We start from the raw sequence: 21,104 nt of genomic DNA, 5'->3' as shown, positions 1-21,104 counted from the left end.
ACTGCTGTCACAAATACTCTTCCTTCTGTCCACAGGAACCAACATCCAAGAGGAACCAGCACCAATGCAACCCGACAACAGACTGCGTTACCTACATCGTCCTCCCGGCCACGCTGGACCACGCACTACCCGGAGACACAATGGCAGTAGCGAGGAGGTGATGGCGCAAAGTCCTGTTCTCAGCATCTCCAGATCTGAGGAGGTAACACCCTGCACCCCCAACGCTACAAGATCACTTGGCACATAGATGCTCAGAAGCAAATACAGTGGGTTTTCTTTAATGTTTGGTTTCAAGCTAAAAGTTAAAGAGCAAACCCAAACTGATAAAATTGCTGCGACCTCCCTGGGAGCCACGCTCAGCCCTACTCTTTGAAGGAAGAGCTGCTTTTCTTAAAATATATTTGAACGTGCTATTTTTGTTTTTATCTTAGAAGGCCCCATTTCCCCTCCCAGCCTGCAATTGATTACACTAATAGGTTTTTCTCAGACCGGACAAGTTAAGAAGAGGTTTTAGAACTCCAAATGCAGCAAAACGTATGGAATTTGCTGCTGCCTTTTTTTATCTGAGTTCCAAGTGCAGCCTCCTCACACCCCACCCTACAAATACTTACACTTGCAGAAGTGTAAGCACAGTAACTCTGTGAGTAGAGTAAATCTGCTCTTCTAAGCAGTGCCATGAAGCCAGGCTACGTAAATAGCCCAGTGCACGGCAGAATTCACACCTGCACTCAAAGATGTTTCTGCTACATCTTACAGGTGGAGAAGAGGCAAAAAGATCCCTTAATTTTAGGGACAGAAAAACATACAGTTCTGATGGTAATTTTTCACTGGAAGCTATGCAGCCCCCCCCAAAAAAAACCACAAGGGGAGCAAAAAGCCTGTTTCCATGTCAACAGTTATTTTATCTCTATTAACTGTTGCTTGGTTTTTAATAAATAAAAGTATTTCTATACTTATCTTCATAAACAAAACTGCCTTATCTTCCAAATTATGATGACACAGCATAATAATGTGAGATACAACCTTCCATAATCTCACAATGCCATCACGGATTGCAGAGCCCTTCTGCTTTCGTTTACTACTGTCCCATTGCAGTACTGGAAGAGAAGAGCCTTCCTGAGCACTGGGCTGAGTAAGTTTTTAAGTGACACATTCCTCATTTGGTTAGAGCAAACAAAACCAGATTAAAATACAATGAAAACATTCAGAGCAAAACATTAGCTTACTGCTTTAGGAAACCTACCGGCTATGACAGGACTGCTCTTCTAAGGCTTTTGTCACACTCCCTGCCAAAGCCCAAGCTAGAAGCTCAATATATAATGGCAAGCCTCACTGTACCACTGGGAGAATTCAAATGGCCAGAACAAAAGAAGTAATCAAGTTTGGAGTTTAAAATCTGGAAATTCCTTTCAACCTCCTAGACTAGTTGAGCGCTACCCAAAAGTGAAACAAACCTGACACAAGGACTCATTTGTGGTCTTAAATGCACAGTGGAGTATTCTCAGAGACAGGCCATAAGTGGTAACATGAACGTTGACACACGTAAGTGGATAAGACATGGAGATCTTTTTGGTCTATCCAATACAACATGAGTCAATGGCAGAGGTTAGTCACACTGTGGTTTATTTATGCTCCTGCTGGGCAAAGCAGGGGTGATGCAAACACTGGAGGCAGGATGCCTACCCAGCTACCTCCTGGCCTCTTTCCTCTCTCCCACGGCGGGATGCCAACAGCAGGACATGCACTGATAGCAGCATGATTAAGCTTTGGCCTTATTTCACCAAGAGGCCGATTCTGTACACCTCACTCGGGCCAGCTTCCACGGCGAAGTGCAGGAATTTGAGCGCTCTTGGCTTTTCAGGAACCGCTGGTTTGACTGCCACGCCGACAGCGCTGCTCAGATCCATTCTGGAGCCTCCCAGCTTTAGAAACACAAGGCACTTATCAGTGGTGGCAGAACAGATCCTAAAAGTGTTGATTTGTGCCAGAACTTTAGAGTAGGGTATAATTAAGCCTTAATTTTTTCCGAACTGTATCAGAGTATCAGTTCTAGAAGACAAATGCAGACAACACATTTTCTTTCTATGAAAATTCACTTATCTAAATTGTAAACAAATACATTTAATCATAGAATCCCAGGCTGAATTGGGCTGGAAGGGACTTTAAAGCTCTTGCAGTTCCAGCCCCTGCCACGGGCAGGGACCCCTTCCACTGGAGCAGCTTGCTCCAAGCCCCTGTGTCCATCCTGGCCTTGAGCACTGCCAGGGATGGGGCAGCCACAGCTTCTCTGGGCACCCTGTGCCAGCGCCTCAGCACCCTCACAGGGAAGAGCTTCTGCCTTAGATCTAACCTGAACTTGCCCTGTTTCAGTCTGAACCCATCACCCCTTGTCCTATCGCTGCAGTCCCTGATGAAGAGTCCCTCTCCAGCATCCTTGTAGGCCCCTTTCAGACCGAAGTGCTCCAGCCCCTGATCATCTTCGTGGTCTCCTCTGGACTTGCTCCAACAGCGCCACATCCTCCTGATGTTGGGGACACCAAAACTGCATACAGTTTCTTATGTCCTTAAAATATTTATTTGTTTTAAGCAAAACAGCATAGCTTAACTTCCACGATGCGTATGTGTGGACAGAGCATTGGAGAAGCAGCACCGTTGTTGTTAAATACGTGCTTCGGACAAGCCTTGGGGAAAAAGGTAACATACCAACCAGGGCGCATCACGGCCTGTCACTTCAACAAAGTGCAGTGGGCTATTTCTAGGTAGATGCATTAAGGAAACAGCTCTATTCTGATCCCAATTAACATCCAAACAAGACCACCAAGCAGCTGACAGCAAACAGAAAGGGTCTGCACATACACCAACACTGCAAGGCCGGGTCACACCATCCTACGCTGTGCAGGTCCGGGGAGCTTGTGGGTATGGGCAGCAGGGCAGCCCGGGCTCAAGCTTGCTGGGTGAGCTCTCCCCTCTTCCCATACTTACAGTCAAACTATAGCTGTCAAAGGGACAAAACTTCTCCCCCACTGATTACCTGCCTAAAACATTCATCACGCTGTGAAGCACTTTGCGTCGTTTTCCATCAATAGTTTAGTTATGGGTCATCGTGTTTATTTTGCCGCTACCGTATTAGGCTGCAAACATCTATAAGCCTCGGCAGGAACTACCTGAAGCACGACCAGGGCTGATGCACTAGGACAGCCAGCACAGGTCAGATTCTCCTGGAGCCCGCCAAGCTCCCCATCTCGGATAGTCAAGCCTGTCTAGCTGACCGGCAGCCGCGAAAACCACTCTGTAAAGTCAGCAGAAGGATGAGTAGGCATTATCCATTTATTAACTGGTTAACTGCCAATTAATCTTACTCGCAAATCACCTCTTTGGTATTTAAACACCTGGCCAAGAGTTGCTCTTCCTTGCCCCCTTACTCGCCCCGTTTTGACGGGCCACAGAGCAAAGCCCTCCCGCACGCACGCCCCATCGGCAGCAGATCCCCGCGTTCATCCGGACCAAGTTCTCCCCCGGCCGCAGGGCAGGGAGACGGGGACCGCCCCATCCCTAACACCGACCCGCGCCGGGCCCCCGCCGAGCGCAGGGGTCGCGCCTGCCTCTGTCGCTCGCCCCGGGGCCGGGCCAAGGGGCGGCGGGACCACCGCCGGGACACAACTTCCGCGCCCCGCCGCGCCGAGCCGCCCTTCCCCGCCTCCCCTCGGCTGCCGCGGCCGGGAGCGGGCGCAGCGCCGCGGCGGGGCGCCCCGGGACCCGCACCCTCCATCCTCCCGCCCGGGCCGCGCAGGTACCGGGCACCCCGCGGCGCCCGGGGAGGAGGAGGAGGAGGAGGAGGCGGCGGCAGCAGGGCCTCGCCTGCCGGGCGCTGCAGACCGAAAGTGAGCCGCAAACTGCAAACTTTCTATTTTACCCCTTTTCTCTCTTTTTTTATCCCCTCCCTCCCAGCGCAGCCCCGGCTCTTGCAAAACCGAAACTTGCGAAGCGTTCGCCCTACCTGGCGTGGAAGTCCGCAACAAGTGCAGGCGCGGGCGTGTGTCGGCGAGCAGGGCGCAATCGCGATATGAATTTATGACAGAGCTGCCCGGGCTCGCTCCTACCGCACTTACAGTGCGACGCTCAGCCCGTAAACAAATATCGCTCCGCCAGGAAACATACTCCCCCCGGCCCGGCGCGGCGCGGCGCGGCCCCGCTGCCCGCTCCCACCCCGGGGCGGCGGCACATGGAGCGGAGCGGGGCGGCCGCCGCACCCCGCACGGCGCAGGGGGAGGCTCCGGCCACAGGCACTTACCTCAGCGCGGCCTCCCCGCGCCGCCGCGCTGCCTTTGCGGGTCCGCGGTGCGGAGAAGGGAAAGAAAAAGAAGGGTAAAAAAAAAACCCCGGTGTCAGCAAATCGCTGTCAAATTATTCCCTCGCCGGGGAGAGGGAAGGGGGGAAGCAGAAGCAGAAGGGGGAGGAGGCTGCGGGAGGCGGCGGGATCCCTCCGCCGCGATGGGTCTGGTAGCGAAGCAGGAAGTAAGGTGTCGGCGGCGCCGCGGCCGCCCGGCCCCGCGGCGGGGTGAGGGCTGGGGGGCAGCCGGCGCCCCGCGGGCCCGCCGCCGGCCCCGCGCCTCCCTTCGCCTCCCTCCCGCTCCGCCGGCAGCTCCTCCTCTCAGCGCGGGGAGCGCAGCGCAGGTGCCGGGGCCACCGGCGGAGACCTGTCAGCGGCGGCCGGAGCCGCGAGCCGGCGGGGGGCGGGCGAGGGGCTGCCGAGGGCTCCCGCATGCCGCAGGGCGCTGGGGACGGCGCCGCTCCCGCTGCCGGGCGGCGGCGCTGGGGCCGGGGGGGGTCCCGCGGCTCAGGGGATGGGGGCGACAAGGAGGAGGACGGGGAGGGCTCCCCGCTGCTGCCGCGGGGTCTGCCTCAGCGCCGGGCGCCGGGGCCGGACAGCGGCCGCTGCGGTGGAGGCGCGGTGCGGGGAAGAGCCGCCCGCGGCCTCGGCTGCTGCGCCTCGCGTTAATGTGGAAGTTAATGCTCTAATACAGCGAGCCCTGTAGGAACTTGCTGCCGTGGTCACGGAGCTTTGCCGCTGGTTGTCTTAAATCACCCTTTTCTTTCGTCTTTAATTCTACAGAAACGGCACGGCCACATTCCTCATCGGTCCTGCCTCCCTGGAGCTCAGAATTCGCATTAGATTGCACCAAAATGTTCCCTTGCAGGGAAGGATTTTTGCATCTTGGGAGCAGCTGTGTGATGCATACGGCTTACGCAGTGCTCTCTGCTCAGGCTCACGGGCAATGACAAGTTAGTGTAAGAAACCATGGCTGGGAAGAGAGAAACCGAAAGAGGGGCGGTTACAGGGCCTGCTTCTGCCTTCAGAGAGGGGAGAAAAAAGCCAACAGCACTCTCAAGGGTTGTAACTGGAACAGAAAAAGGGCTTTGGTTTTAGCGTTTGGGATTCAGCCTTGCATCATAATGGTTACCAGCAGCTTCATTTTCTTTTTATGGTCATCCTGGTTTCCTGGCTGCATGACACTTCCACCGGGCCACTGCTCTTAATAATTTAACCTTTTATGAGATTGCTTTGATTTGCAGTGTAGATTAGAACAAGAGTGAACAAGTATGATGTCACCCATCGGCTACTAAACTCCTTTGTACTACAGCAAAGGTCTCAGTTGCTTAAAACATCAAGAGAAAGGGTTTTGGTGGTTTTTTTTCCCCAGCCAGCTAGCCATTTTCTGATTTTATTTTTACAGAAGTGAAAAATACCATTCAGATACTGTAACTCTCCGTGCTGAGCTGTGCAAAGGCTATGCTGAGTCTGGGATTCAATGGTTGGCTCGTTTGCTTGCTGGACTCCTAAGTCATAGAAACGAGGTTGAAAATAGAATTAAAACCACAACTCAACATGTGCCTTGCCTCTGTTTGTTTTTTTGTGTCTAGTCTGAAACCCAGAATAGCCCAGATTGCTTCTGATTTCCAAAATTACCTTTGAAAATAAGCAGTGGAATTTAACGCAGCCTTTCTAGGTCTGTCTCAGCTTCTGGACTTGCCCAGCTTATCAGTACAAACCATGCTATATGGAATTGGCCAGGTGTGACGTGGTTTACCTGAAACACTCAGGTTTGTGCTGTAACTCTCAAAACAGAAGCAAATGTCCTATTAAAATTCAAACAAAGAGTCATTCTCAAGCAGCCTTTTCACATACTACAAGCTGGACCCGTCTTCCTCTGCTGTAACAAGTTTAGCTACGCAGAACTCTTCTGAATGAAGTCAAGTAGTTCATTTAGCTTTGGTCAATACCTCAAGAGAACTGGGGAGCTGGCTATAGTTGCACTGCATTCTTTGGGTGTACCCTGCGATTCATCAACTGGTCTCCATCAAAAGCACAAAGCCTTAATTTATGTTCTCAGTTTTCCTGAGCCTCCTTCTAATCTTCAAGGCTTTGAGTATCAAGCTGCCTGGTTTTGAGCAACAAACCATATTACTATTTACAGTATTAAACCTCGGAGTAATTCTGTGGGCTTGTCGTTTAACAACACTTCGGCACTGATAAGTGATGAGCAACAGGAGCCCTGAAGCCACGGTGAAGTCCTGGCTGGCTCAGCCGCCCGCTTGCTGTCAGAAGAGGGAGACCTTGCTCTCTCCTCCCTGCCCCGCCGAGCTGGTGCAGCTCACCACGGCAAAAGGCTCTTCCCTCTCCCTGTTTGGGTTCATTTCCTGCCATTTTGGTGAGGTCCAAGGGAGCTGCAGCAGCAGCAAGCTGCCAGGGCTTAGCTGAAAACCTCCTGAAGCCTCCCTCCACTTACAAAGAGCAGCAAAGCAGCAAATGTCTTCTGGTATGTGCCATTGCTCTGTCCAGTTCTTGTTAGAGACTAATGAATTGAGAGCTGTTGGAGCAAGTCCAGAGGCAGCCACGAGGATGCTCCGAGGCTGGAGCACCTCCCACATGGAGACAGGCTGAGAACATTGGGGCTGTTCAGCCTGGAGCAGAGAAGCTGCGTGGAGACCTCAGAGCAGCTTCCAGTGTCTGAAGGAGGCTACAAGGATGCTGGAGAGGGGCTCTTCATCAGGGACTGCAGCCATAGGACAAGGGGTGATGGGTTCAGACTGAAACAGAGGAAGTTCAGGTTAGATCTAAGGCAGAAGCTCTTCCCTGTGAGGGTGCTGAGGCGCTGGCACAGGGTGCCCAGAGAAGCTGTGGCTGCCCCATCCCTGGCAGTGCTCAAGGCCAGGCTGGTCACAGGGGCTTGGAGCAAGCTGCTCTAGCAGAAGGTGTCCCTGCCCGTGGCAGGGTGTTGGAACTGGATGAGCTTTAAGGCCCTTTGCAACCCAAACCGGGCTGGGATTCTGTGATGTATATATTTTTCTAAGTTGGGCTGGTTTAGAAACGATGATAGAATTGCAGACGTGACAGAGGTCTCGGATCATCCTCCTGGTTCATTCCTTTCTGACCCAGGACTGCTGTGTCATTATCTTCCCAAACACCATAGCTTTTACCAGGAGACTTTGCCTTGAATTTGTGGCCTTTCCAAGAAAGCCATTGCTTAAGAAAACTTGGTGTGAGTGTGGCTGAAGGTAGCATACCTTTGTTCAACAGCTGGAGTCATTAGAAGAAAACCCCATTAGGACTCTAATGGATCACATTTACTCAGGCATCTTACATGTCCAAGTCACAACAGCCAAATGGGTGTCCATCCAATTCCTCAGTTATGAATGCCTGTTTCCAGGTTGAATTTTGAATTGGGGCTGCCATCTTACAAAATAATAACCAGACCTTAATTATCCAAGTTGGTTGGATAGGCTTAGTTTTGGTTTAATGTGGAGATTTTGAGCCATATAGTTTACTGATACAGGAATTAGAAGCAAGTTTGGTCTCAGAATCTGGCATCCTCCATAATGTGGAACGCAGTGTTTATAAGTGAGGTTGTAACCTGCTTAGTTCAAGTTTATTTACCTGAAAAGAAAGAAAAGTCATTATGGAGATGTCAAGAACTGGCAAATACACCCTGCCACCCCTTGTTCTGGTGTATTCACTGGTCACCTCCTTGCTTCTTCATTTCAATCTGTGAGTATTCCAGCATGACACTGCTGGTTGTTTCCCTACTAAATTAGTTGATATCATCTGAATCCCTTGCATTTAGTCAGTCATTTACTTTTGCCTCTTTGCAGGGATGCTCGGAAACAAAGTGAAGCCTGCGAAGTGCTTTGGAATGCTTTGGTCCACAAGTTGCAGATGGGAGAGTTAGAAACAGTGACGACTCCGAGATTGCCCCTCAATGACACTACTACTGTATTGCAACCATGTGCAAGCCCTAGAGAGAAAAATGAGTTGGAGACACTGGGAGCTTTAAAGGGGACATTTTTGCTTCATTTGCTTTGTGTCAGCTCCCTTCCTCTTGGATGAGGCACTTACACTCTCATGCTGTCAGGAACAATCTGTGTATGCATGTGAGAGATACAGTGACATGGACCATCCTGCGGGATCACATCCTAGTGAGCAGCGCTCCAGTTTGTGGGGCTTTCCACATGATAGAGAAGAAGAAATGCTTTATAGAATGCACTGACATGTGTATTTATAAATGTACAATGTGTGTAGTATATACATCAATAAATTAGATTCCATAACATTTGTTAATGATGACTGCATAAACATAGAACACTCATGTATCTTTATCAAACATGAGTGAAAATCTCATCTTTTAATTTTTTGACTCATTTCCAGGTTTTAAGCTGATGCTGTGGTTTGAACTGTTCTGACCTTTGAAACCACTCACTCTGCTACAGCTTTTTGCATGAGCAGATCAGACAGGGTCTTACACTCAGGGGCCAGTAGCACTGTTCCCATATTGCAGATGGGTAAACTGCGGAACAGAGGTGGTCCAACATCATCCAGGAAAGCAGCCACAGATGAAACCAAGTCTCCTACCTCTGCATTATGTTATGTCTAAAAGACAGACCAGTATCTTTCCATAAGGCTTATGCCTCACTGGAAATGATTGTAGCTTTGACTGACATGCCGGAAGTTTTGTCCTCCTGGTTTCTATGCACTCCCGATGGTAGTAGCTCAAAACTGCTGCATGAAGAAACACACCTTATTGTAAATGTCCTGCTGCTGTACTACTGGAAAGAAATACCCAGCCCTGTTTGCAGATAAAGATTCAATTTAATTACAGTTTTCAATTGAAACTGCCTTTACAAAGACACCACCAACTTGAGATGCAGTTAAAGATAGGAACAGATTTCAGGTAGTGCCTCCTCTGATTTGTGTTGAATGCTCCCACCGGTCTTTGTGAATTGTTTTTGCTTGGCTTTAAAAATGTTATGTGGTAAAATTGACATATCCAAAAAGAGGCTTTAGGATGGTGGTTACACAGAGCTGGCCTAATTTCTAGAGTGTTGGCTGAATGAGAGCAATTTGGAAGGAAAAATGAAGCTGATTGTATGCAAAACTCTTGTAAAGATCAAGGTAAACGGTTATGGAAAAGATGTGTGAGGAGAGTAGAAGGGAGCCTGGCATCCTAACTTCAAGTTGCAGTTCATCTAAACCCTTTTCTGTAACAGAAGGATAATACCTCAATACAGATGTGATTAAGTCAGTACAGTTCCCTACCACAGTATGCAGCATGGCCAAGACCACTCTGCCAACTGAGATCAAGATTCAAGTTTTTCAGTGCATGTAGTGAATTTCAGTGACCTCAGGCAGCCACCTCTGATCAGAACCATCCCAGTCATCCTATCCCCCTTCTTGCAGCAGTTTCTCCATTTTCTATTTCATATTGGCCCTGAACAACCTGCTCTAGTGGAAGGTGTCCCTGCCCATGCCAGGCGGTTGGAACTGGATGAGTTTGAAGGTCCCTTCCAACCCAAACCATTCTGGGATTCTATGATTATATATACCTGTTACTTCTAGGTCACATTGCATCTGAACTGTTTCTTCCCTATGTGACAGTGGACAGACTGTCCCCTGAAACTGTGTGAATGCAGCTGTCATGATGTAAAAAATACTATTAACTAACATGGCAAGGCTCATATAGCCGATCTGTGCAGTATATTCTGTTTATAGTCATGTAAGGCACTTCACATCATTAAAATAAGCTGTATAGTTTCACATTTTTATAGTGATGGGAGTGCACTTACCGTTGAAGACAAGCACATTTACATTTCTGTGACAGTGTTTTCGTCTGGTGGCCCCAAAACACTTGAGGAGGTGAGAGCTAGGCTGAAAAACAGAAAGCAGAAAATGTGGTGGAGTTACTGTATAGCTGCAGTAAGACAGGGAACTGCAAGGGACCCCTATAGTGTAGGGTGACAACATTGATAGTAGAGGAAAACCAATCTACTCTATAGCTGAGATGGTTTTGCCAGCAGCAGTGGAAGGGCAGCAGATGACCAGGAAATCCAGGGCTATGTAAACGCGAATTCTTACAGCGTGCTTTCTGATGGACAAATTTTACTCCTGGAGATGAAGGAACCATCTCCATCCCATTCAAACAGCCTGTGACTCTCCAAACAAATATGAAAGTTGGGAAATGAAGCAGAGGGTCCCGAAAACCACCTCAGTGTAGAGCTCCAGATGCAAGCTTAGGTCTGTGAGACAGAAAGTCTCAGCCTTTGGGTCTGTTCTGTTGAAAAGAGTTAATGGTGCAAACTGGGAACTCTCTTTTCCTCTAAAAGTCTCCAAAGTTTTCTTCTAGGCATGTGTGGTACCATCTTGTCCTCCTGTATCTGCGACCTCCCTTGAACCCGTTAGTGATGACTGAATAACTTTGGGACCAGAAGGCTCATCTCTTTGTGGCACCCACAGCATTGCCAGCCTGCTAGTAAAGCTTGATGAAATATGGGGAGTCACATCTAGGGAGGGAAAAAAGGCTTCTCAAATCGACATCTGCTCTAGTTGCTCTCTGCAGAATCCATTTCACTTCATTCAGATATTCTAACAATGACAAGGCAAGACTTTGTGTTTCTCTGGGTATGTATTTTACAGCTTCTATGTCCTCTCATTGTGCAGACATCTCTTCTAAACCCCCTCGAGAGGACAGGTTCAACTCCATGGATTTTGGTCAGAGTCCCAAAGCTGTGCACAGTTCTGGGCCCCTCACTGCAAGAGCGGTTTATTCTATGATTCTAGGAAAGCTGACACTGACTCACCTGCAGGCAGTGATACTGGACGTTGCCACACTGATAATTCCTCTGCACCCCCAAGAGAGGCAAAGGAGCTGCACTGGTTGCCTGTCAGTTGAGGAAATCCCCACATGGGGACTTGTGGGTGTATTTCACTTTCTTTGCACTTCTGGTGTGCTGTGCTGGGCACAAAGGAAGACATGAACATAAATTCAGCCCTAATTATTCAACTGAACCCGTGGCCTTAAAATACACTCAACCCAAGGAGAAAACCCAGGGTTGGGTGAGGCTTCTTCCAGACTGCTTTTGAGCAGTCTGATGCACCACTATAGAGGCCATTCTTGTTGAAGTGCCTGCTGAAACCCCTCGAGTCTGTGTTTAAGGAGCAGTCCTGTGTGGAGTCCTTCCCTAGTGCGTGTGCCAGTGGTTTTCCCTTCTTTTTACAAGGCTATCTGAAGATCTTGGACCTGTTCCATACTGAAGTTCCAAGCATCTTTACTGTCTATCTGCCCTTGCAGTGTGAGAGGCTGGAAAGTTTTACACTCTGGCTTTCCGTAAGGCTTGTTTCACAAGATACAGAATGGAGATTACTCTGCTTCCCATTTCCACTTCTGTAATGTTTAGTATGCTCTATCACATGTCTGGTTTGGTGTTCATTTCTGCAATTCCTACCTACATTTCATGCAGTTCTTCATCTTATCTGCAATTGCTATCTGCGCTCTCAATCAGCTCATCTCTTTCTATTGGTAACGGATCCAGTCAGTTCATATGTTTGCATACGCTCTAGGACAGTAATGTCTTGCCAGCAGACAGAGATGTTGAGGTTATGATAACCTATATGCTTGTCTGAGGGATGTGAAAATAATGTTATGAATGTTGTTTATGAAACCTGGGGTTTGTACAGCCTCAGTAGCTTTCACATTCCATAGCTGACTGTCCTCAAAGAAGTGACAAATACAGCAGACAGCGTTGCAAGCCCATAGTTTACATCTGATCCCATTTTCCCTAGGTTACCTCTGTGTAGATACCCCTGTGAGGCCAGTTTTCTTTAAATGATCCCGTGCTTTCTTTGTTCCATTTTAACCTCTGGTTCTATCTTGTTTCCTCTTCCTTATTTTTCCTTCTACTGACCTTGCACTATGCACAAACATTCTCCATCAGGAAATCAGTGAGACATTTGGAGTTAATCCTTTATGTCCTAGATTTTATGCCCAGTACATAATGATCCAGCTACATCCCAACCTGCATGCTGTAACCCTGCTTTCCACTTCTCTCTACTGCCAACAAAGCAAGTTTATTTTCTAATAACCTCCTTTATCCTTAACTCTCTACAGATGTTTCCCTCCTTCTTCCTTGTTAATTCAAGTCTCTCTGCTTCCAGGAACCCTCTGCCTAGGATTGTGCCTGTCTCCTTCTGAGATGGAAGATGACAGGTAGCTGCTTCCGTCCCCCTCCATGCCTGAGCATCACAGTAGAAGGACACGAGCTTGACTAAAAGGGGCTCTGGGCCCTGCTTGTAACCAGATTTCCAGCGAGTGTTCTGAGAACCAGTTAGGCACTTCTCCCAGTGTAGACAGGCTCATAGAAGGACCATTAATTACTCAGCACAGGCTTAACCGTGGGCAGAAAAAAGGGGGCTTTTGTGCCATTGTCAACCCCTCCCCATTACTCGGACTTGTTGGTTTTGTCTTTAATCGGATTACATGACTTCTTTGCTCTATATGTCAAAATGGATGGGTCCTTTCAGTAATAAAACAAAGGCAATAACCTGAAAGGAACCACGGCTCAAAAGCACAAACTTGACCTCTGATTGACCTTGACATTCACAGACTAAAAAGACCTTCTCTTTGAGTAGAGAGACCAAGTGAGGGAGCCAGCAAGGACCAGGAGAAAATGGGTTTGTTGCTTTCTGATTACATTGTTTAAACCAACATAGCCCATGGTTTACAATACTTCATTACAACGTATTAGGGCCTGGAGGTGATTTAATGTCTGTTTATAACTGAGACTAATCTTGAAATAAACAAATGGATGTTTGGAAAATGGATGAAGCTGTTCTGCTGGAGACAGCGTTAAACGCATCCCCGCAGAGTAAATCATGGCTGCGCAGCACTTAAATGCTTTTTATTTCTACCTTCAGTTGTATTTCAGTAGTTTTATCTAACAGAATTAATCATGGGGCAGTAGAAAAAGAAGTCCAATTGGTCAGGACAGTCTAGCGGCCGTACACGCTGTAACAGATTCACGATGTAAAACCTGGTTAGCCCTTTAAAATCAGGGAAAAAGATAAAGTGGGAAATGCTGTAGCATTACACGAGGCACCATGGTGATCTAAATTAAATCTGTTACAACCTGTTCTAATTTAAAATTGCTCCGTTGTGCGAATGAAGGGGAATAGAAGAAGAGTTGGTTCAGTTGTTCAAAGCATTTTCGTATTCCCAGATAAATCTTTCATTGATCCTGCCTTTGCTTGTGATCTCTATATTCCTGTGTTCCTGTTTCCTCTATGCATCCCCTGTCTAACTACAGCCAGCTGAACATGAGCAGCTTGTGCCCAGGCAGCCAGGAAGCCACCACCATCCTGGCCTGGATCAGCACCAGTGCAGCAGCAGGGCCAGGGCAAGGACTGTTCCCCTGCACTGGGCGCTGGTGAGGCTGCACCTCAAGTCCTGTGTTCAGCTCCGGGCCCCTCACTACAAGAGAGACATTGAGGGGCTGGAGCGGGGCCAGAGAAGGGAGTGGAGCTGGTGCAGGGCCTGGAGCACAGCGGTGAAGGGGAACGGCTGAGGGACCTGGGGGGTTCAGATGGAGAAGAGAAGGCTCAGGGGGGACCTGATGGCTCCCTACAAGTGCCTGACAGGAGGATGGAGCCAGGAGGGGCTGGGCTCTGCTCCCAAGGAACAAGGGATGGGACAAGAGGAACCGGCCTCAAGCTGCACCAGGGCAGGTTCAGATGGAGCTGAGGAACAATTCCTGCCCCAGAGGGTGCTCAGGCATTGGAACAGGCTGCCCAGGGCAGGGCTGCAGGCACCGGCCCTGCGAGTGCTCACGCCCTGTGGAGACGAGGCCTCAGTGCCATGGGGCAGGGGTGGCCTTGGCAGTGCTGGGGAACGGTTGGACTGGGTGAGCTTAAAGGGCTTCTCCAGCCTGGTTCATTCCGTGATTCTAGAATTCTAAGAACGTGTTTTCACATGGAGCCAAGAACTCTTCCTCCAGCGGTTCAGTATCAGTTCTTGTCTCTATCAGCCAAGAACAAGCAATGTCATCAAGTGTCACCATTGTGGTGTCCATCTGGAAGCTCCTATGCGGTGCTGTAGGCAGGGGCCTTGCTAGAGCAGGTTGCTCTGGCTTCTGCCAGATGAGTGCAGCTGTGCTCATCCTGCTGTGCACCTCTGTGGGAGACTCCTTGGGCCACTCCTGCTTCTGTCCCTCTCCTGCCTCTCCTACCACCCACAGCCCTACCATGGCCCCACGCATTCCACAGTATGTTTCCCATCTTACAATCATAGAATCCCACTGGTTTGGGTTGGAAGGGACCTTAAAGCTCCTCCAGCTCCAACCCCTGCCACGGGCAGGGACCCCTTGCACTGGAGCAGCTTGCTCCAAGCCCCTGTGTCCAACCTGGCCTTGAGCACTGCCAGGGATGGGGCAGCCACAGCTTCTCTGGGCACCCTGTGCCAGCGCCTCAGCACCCTCACAGGGAAGAGCTTCTGCCTTAGATCTAACCTGAACTTGCCCTGTTTCAGTCTGAACCCATCACCCCTTGTCCTGTCGCTGCAGTCCCTGATGAAGAGCCCCTCTCCAGCACATTTCTAACAGCTGACATTCACAAACTGTGTTTAATTTTCCTAAGTGCTGCTCTCTGAACAGTTAAAGCCTGAGCTATAGAAAAGCTCTGAAGTCGGATGGCTCCCCCAGTGCCACCACCCACACCCTTCCGGGTGCACAGCGGAGAGAGTGGGAGTCGGTGAGGGCTTGGAGTGGAAGCAACGGCAGAGGCCACGGCTGCGCAGCCTGTTGCCACCTAGTGCTGCACATAGGGAAAAGCAAGATTCTGCCTTCTGCCCAAGGCTGGGACTCCTGCGAAGCAGCCACCGCAGCGGTCATGACTCAAAAGGTCCTCTTCTGTTGCAGCAGCACTGCTTAACCAGCCTACTTCACTTTCTTGTGCTGCAGTTGATGCGCTTTTCCCCCACATAACAAGTGACAGGACAAGAGGAACTGGCCTCAAGCTGCCCCAGGGCAGGTTTAGATGGAGCTGAGGAACGATTCCTGCCCCAGAGGGTGCTCAGGCATTGGAACAGGCTGCCCAGGGCAGGGCTGCAGGCACCGGCCCTGCAAGTGCTCACACACCGTGGAGACGAGGCCTCAGTGCCATGGGGCAGTGGTGGCCTTGGCAGTGCTGAGGAATGGTTGGACTGGATGAGCTGAAAGGGCTTTTCCAAGCTGGGTGATGCTGTGATTCTATGATTGCTCTTTCTTAGTGCAGGGGTTTTCAAAGTCTGGTCCTTCAGCATCCTAGCATACACAATCACGCTTCACAGGGGTGCCTACCTCTCTGCATACTCCTCCATACAGATACGAGGGACAGAAGTCTCAAGAATAATTAAGTTTGCCCACTGGAAACCAGTCAACACAAGCAACAGGCCTGTGAAGAGGAAGGTTGCACCATCAGCCTGTATGTTCAGTCGGCATCAGAGAGGGAAGGGCGACAGCTACACCAACAACTTCAGGTGGTGCTTGCACCTTCCTATGTGTCAAAGCTGACCACCCATGCACCACACGTGTAGGCTTTCTTGGTACCAGCTCACAGTCTTCCTGGTATTAACTGCTGTGTCTGAATATACACCAGCATCGTTCTGAATTTACAGTATAAACCAATGAGATCAGGCACTATTTTACACATGTGGGTTTTTTTCCCTTCACTCCTGTGTTTATTTTTTCCCCTCGTACACCTCATTACTGCCTATTCCCTTAGCTCCTGTTACATCTCTTTCAGAGGCTGGTGGTGTAATTTACCGTTGAGCTCCAGACTGTTGACACGTTACACTGCAGAAAGAACCGAAATTATCATGGATTCAGTTTGCACTGTATTTTTCCTAAGCCACTGCTTGGTGAGAATAAATCACATCACCTTGACACGATCCACTAATGAAGGCGCACACCCTCTTGCCCTGCTCTCTTCCTGGAGACCCCTTCCTCTGTCTTTTTCGTTCCTTTCCAGGGCAGAAGAAGCTTTCTAATTCCACACATCTTTTTGCTTAGCAATACTGCTGTTGCCTCATGCAATAAAAATCAGTTGTGTAACTGCCTTTGCCAGGCTTGCAGAGAGCATTCACCAGACAAAAAGATGGCCACAGTATCTTTCTGCTTTCCAGTATGTCTCCTGTGTTCACTGTTATTATGCAATATATCTGCTTCCAGTATCTTTTTAAAATCATTTCTTTTGACATCATGTTTAGAACATTGCACACGTGTAATCTAAAATCATGCAAAGATAAAAGCAGGGAAAAGAAATAAGCTTATTCGGCTCTATTGCTGAAAGGGCTAATATTACAGCACTACTGCCTCTAAGGAACAAAGAATCACCTACAGTTTGACAGATAGTATTTTTAATCCTCTAATTCTGAACCAAATTCCTAAAATAACCTGTGTTTGCAGATTTCCATGGGCTCTTTTGTTCTGAACAATGTCTTGCTTAGCGAGCTATGTCTTATCAATCCACCAAGTACTGGGTGTCATTGTTCACCTCATTCACAATTCATCTTTTAATTAACATTATCACAGGCAAAATTCTATTTTGCTCAGCATCATTTGTCATTGGGATTGGCAGCACAGAAATAAAAGAACTGCCATCTGAATGTATCTGAAGACGATGTAGGAGATGGTGACTACAAACCCACCTCCTCCGGCACTGATGATGATGATGATGGTGGCTTTAAAAGTTCTATTTGCTATACAAGAATCACTATGTTGGTCATTCAGTATTTGCTAAGCAAACTGATTTATCCAAATTAGTGTTATTGACACTGGATCCTGCACTTAGACGTGCTGCATTTGGTGGACTTAGTGAAGATTAAAGAGATCCAAATGCCTTTGCAAGGTGATGATCTTAGACATAGGTACATAATATCAACTTAATGCAGAAAAGTGCCAGTCATTTGCTTTAATAGTTCAACTTTGAAGTGAAGTTACAACTGCAGGATTGTTTTAGAGAGCACACAAGGAAGTTGTTTAATGCCTTTTTAACTGCACCAGAATATGTACCTTTCACAAGACTTGCCTTTCACAATGATTGCCATAAAGCTCCATCGATGTGGGGGAAATTAAATAGTGTTTTATTTCTCTAAGTCTATAAAGAAGACATCTATCCCTGCAGCCTAGATATGCCACGTTTTTCTATTTATATTTGAATTAACACAGTGATAGTAAATGGACTGCATTTAAGGTATAGTGAACACGCCAGCAAACCAGCCACTTAAAAATTCCCTCCAACATCCCTTTATCTTATGATTTCACCCATTCCTAGCCACAAATGCAACAGGCCCTGAAGACGAGCACATTCAAGCAGTACCCAGCCAAGATGACAACCATTTCTGCAGGCAGAGCACCCCTTTGGAGCATGGTCTGCTGTAAGCCCTTTCTCTTTCATAGCTGGGCTTCAGCTTAGCTGCTGCTGGTGACTTCTGCTGGACTGGCATTGAGAGGCAGTCTTCTAGTGTGGAAGATGCTGTTTTGTTAGTACTATCTAAAAGAGCTTTTAAAAAGGAACCATCAGTCCCCACTGTCATAATTAGTATTTGCTCAGATATGCCTATGTACATTGTGCTTTTAATGGATGCAACATTTATTAAAACTACAGGAACCTAAGCAAGTTAATTGACTCCCAGTCAAAGTGCCACTTAGTTTTGATTTGAAAGAGATACAGACGATATCTGCATCTTTCATGTGTGTGTTGAAAGCAAGGTGTTGCCCAGAAACTTATAAGCTACAGCAGGGAAATGCTATGAAGGTTTACTATTAACCCTGTTGAAATGTTAAATTCTCTATATTTCTTTCATTTCTGGCTGATAGTAGACCTGGGAAGAGTTAGTCTCTGGCAGAAGATAAAGGCAGCCTCCACAACCTCAATTATTGTCCCTGAATTTGAATAATATCTTTGCTTATGAAGTTAATGGCACAGGCTAAAAGTCATGGAGCATTCTGCCCAAAGTTATGGACAATGATACCCAGGATGTTGTTATGCTTATATTGAAATAATGGCTTTGTAGTCTGATTTCTCTTTGGGTCACCCACCTTTCTAGGTAAAATAAGATGCTTTTCACACTACTAAACCCCAGGAATTATTTATCCCCAGGATGGCTTGTGCCCTCCCTGGAGACATTCCAGGCCAGGCTGGATGTGGTTCTGGACAACTTGATGTAGTCGAAGATGTCCCTGCTCATTGCAAGGGGTTGGACAAGATGAACTTTGAAGGTCCTTTCCAACCCAAACTATTCTATGATTCTATGATTTTTGTTTCATTTTCTTCATGGAGCCCAGAAGGAGAGACAATTAAATCCTACAGCTTTCTTTTACCCTCTGTCTTGCTCCAAAGAAGCGTCATGTGCTGTGTTCCCTAAGCATCAACAGCACATGAATGAGAAACAGCGTGGGCTTTACTGATCTTCTGAGGAATATATAATTATTTGCTGTGTTCTAAGAAGGATTGCTCAAAAACTGGAAAATCAGATAAAAACAAAGACAGTAAAAAGATGGACCCTGCATATAGTAAGGGACAAAAGGAAATTACTCTTATTCTTAGACTATTAGGTGATAAAATTAATATTCTAAAGGCCATCCTTTTACCATTCTATGATTCCCTCCTAGCACTGGTTAAACCCATCTTTTTCAGTTGTTGCCATCAGTCTTTCCAGGCGTGTGCATTCCCTTCATCTCAAAATTCCCCAGAACTCCCAAACGCAGTATGTAAGTGAATGTGATGATTTATAAACCCTTGAGGTTTCAGAAACAAGTGCTTATATAGTATGACTAATATGCGAGTGTACTGCTGCCCCCTGATGCAGGGAACGTTAAATCTTTTCAAGAGTAGCCAGGCAATGGCACACAGCCCACCTTCTCTCTTATATTAATATATATGGCCATAGCTGTAATTGTTAACTGCTTGGACAGGCATAAGATAATGTTATCTCCCCTGGGTAACTCAATATTTAAGTTATTAGTTGAGAGGAGAAAGAGGAAAAGGAAGAAGAGAGAAATGGGATGCAAAAGGAAAAGACAATTCTGCAGGTGCACTACGAGAACGTTTAAACGTGATACAGAATATAAGCTGTGAACTGGGAATCACTTTAAATGCACAGTTTTATTGTAAGTTAGTACTGTTTGGCAAAGGGAACATTTATGGCCATTTTTGGCTAGCACTGCAAGCAATTAGAACTCGGTTTGTCTTTTCTGCCTGTTTATTCCCCTCCCCTGCACTGTCTAGATTTGGGAATGTAAACTGGCCTGAGCAGAGACTTCCTCATAGGATTTGCTGGGACAGGCTCCTGCAGGGTAGGTCCTCATCTCTGTGAAGGCTGACAGCGGGTGCAAGGTGGAAATAGCATTTAGTTTGTGCGCGATGCTTAGGTCCACGCAGCAATTCCCCAAGGATGGTGTGGTGTTAAGCCCTTGGCATGGCCCAAGCAGCCGCTCGGGTGCCATGTGGTTTTGGGCCCGGTTGTAATTACAGTGATGTGGCGCCGACACGCAGACAAGCCCATGGCTACAACAGTGGTACAACAGGTTTTCATAGGGACCTCGTGAGAAGCAGAGCCGGTATTAACCATAATGAAACAAATTATGGAGGGCGGTTGTTTGCCTTGTTAGGGGTGACTGTTTTTCCAACTCGCAGACCTGAAGCTCAACCACAATGAGCAAGGCTGGGCTGCAGGGCTCAGCTGGGGTGGAGCGGGGCCCTGGGGGAGCCAGGCAGGGGAGGGCTCGGTGATAGCATTTACAGCTTCTGCAGTATAATAACATGTAGTTGCCAGATTCGAAGTGAACATGCAGGTTGAGAGAGGTGATCCTGCCCCTCTGCTCTGCTCTGCTGAGACCCCACTTGCAGCACTGTGTGCAGGGCTGGTGTCCTTAGCATAAGAAGGACATGGAGCTGTTGGAGCCAGTCCAGAGGAGCCCACCAGGATGCTCAGGGGCTGCAGCACCTCCTGTATGGAGCCAGGCTGAGAACACTGGGGCTGTTCAGCCTGGAGAAGAGAAGCTGCGTGGGGACCTCAGAGCAGCTTCCAGTATCTGAAGGGGGCTACAAGGATGCTGGAGAGGGGCTCTTCATCAGGGACTGCAGCGACAGGACAAGGGGTGATGGGTTCAGACTGAAACAGGGCAAGTCCAGGTTAGATCTAAGGCAGAAGCTCTTCCCTGTGAGGGTGCTGAGGCGCTGGCACAGGGTGCCCAGAGAAGCTGTGGCTGCCCCATCCCTGGCAGTGCTCAAGGCCAGGCTGGACACAGGGGCTTGGAGCAAGCTGCTCCAGTGGAAGGGGTCCCTGCCCGTGGCAGGGGTTGGGACTGGGTGATCTTAACGCCTTTTCCAACCCAAACCAGTCTGGGGTTCTAGGACTCATCTTATCTATCGGGTTTCATGTTTTAACTCAGGCAGGGTGTGGCGGGGGGGCCTCAACGAAGCCCCTGCTGGCCCCTCGCCCACAGAGCGGCCCTGACAGGGCGAGCGGGCCTCAGCCGTGCGAGGGGACACCCGGCTCTGCCCCCAGCACGGGCGTTGGAGGAAACGAGCGGGGCCGGGGCCTGGGCCTGGGCCCGCGCCCGCCCCCCCGCCCTCCCCAGCGCCGCAGGGTGCCGCGGCGCGGCCCCGGAGCACGGGCACCGTCTCCTCTTTGACCGCTGAGGGCGACTGCGCCGGCGCCAGACTACAGCTCCCAGCGCGCCCCGCGGGCCGTGACGTCAGGCCGAGGCGGGGCGGAAGCGGGTTTCCCTGGCTGCGCGGC

The 21,104-nt window shown here is 48.8% G+C and overlaps 1 protein-coding gene across 2 annotated transcripts in view; it reads right to left on the bottom strand.

Annotated features, from left to right (window-relative positions):
• Positions 1-4,568, bottom strand: part of TRERF1 (transcriptional regulating factor 1) — a 99,007-nt gene extending 94,439 nt beyond the window's left edge. The window contains exon 1 of one of the 2 annotated variants that reach the window (XM_065679304.1): positions 4,292-4,568. The gene's annotated coding sequence lies outside the window, so the exon portion shown is untranslated. Of the gene's footprint in view, positions 1-3,997; positions 4,206-4,291 lie in introns of those variants that run through there. The other variant, XM_065679305.1, reaches the window with a different exon arrangement.
• Between the last annotated feature and the right edge of the window lie 16,536 nt (positions 4,569-21,104).

The sequence above is a fragment of the Lathamus discolor genome, chromosome 5 (genome assembly GCF_037157495.1).
Source record: "Lathamus discolor isolate bLatDis1 chromosome 5, bLatDis1.hap1, whole genome shotgun sequence".
Taxonomy (NCBI): domain Eukaryota; kingdom Metazoa; phylum Chordata; class Aves; order Psittaciformes; family Psittacidae; genus Lathamus; species Lathamus discolor.
The sequence above is the reverse complement of the archived record's forward strand: the minus strand, read 5'-3'. Positions and strand labels throughout refer to the sequence as shown.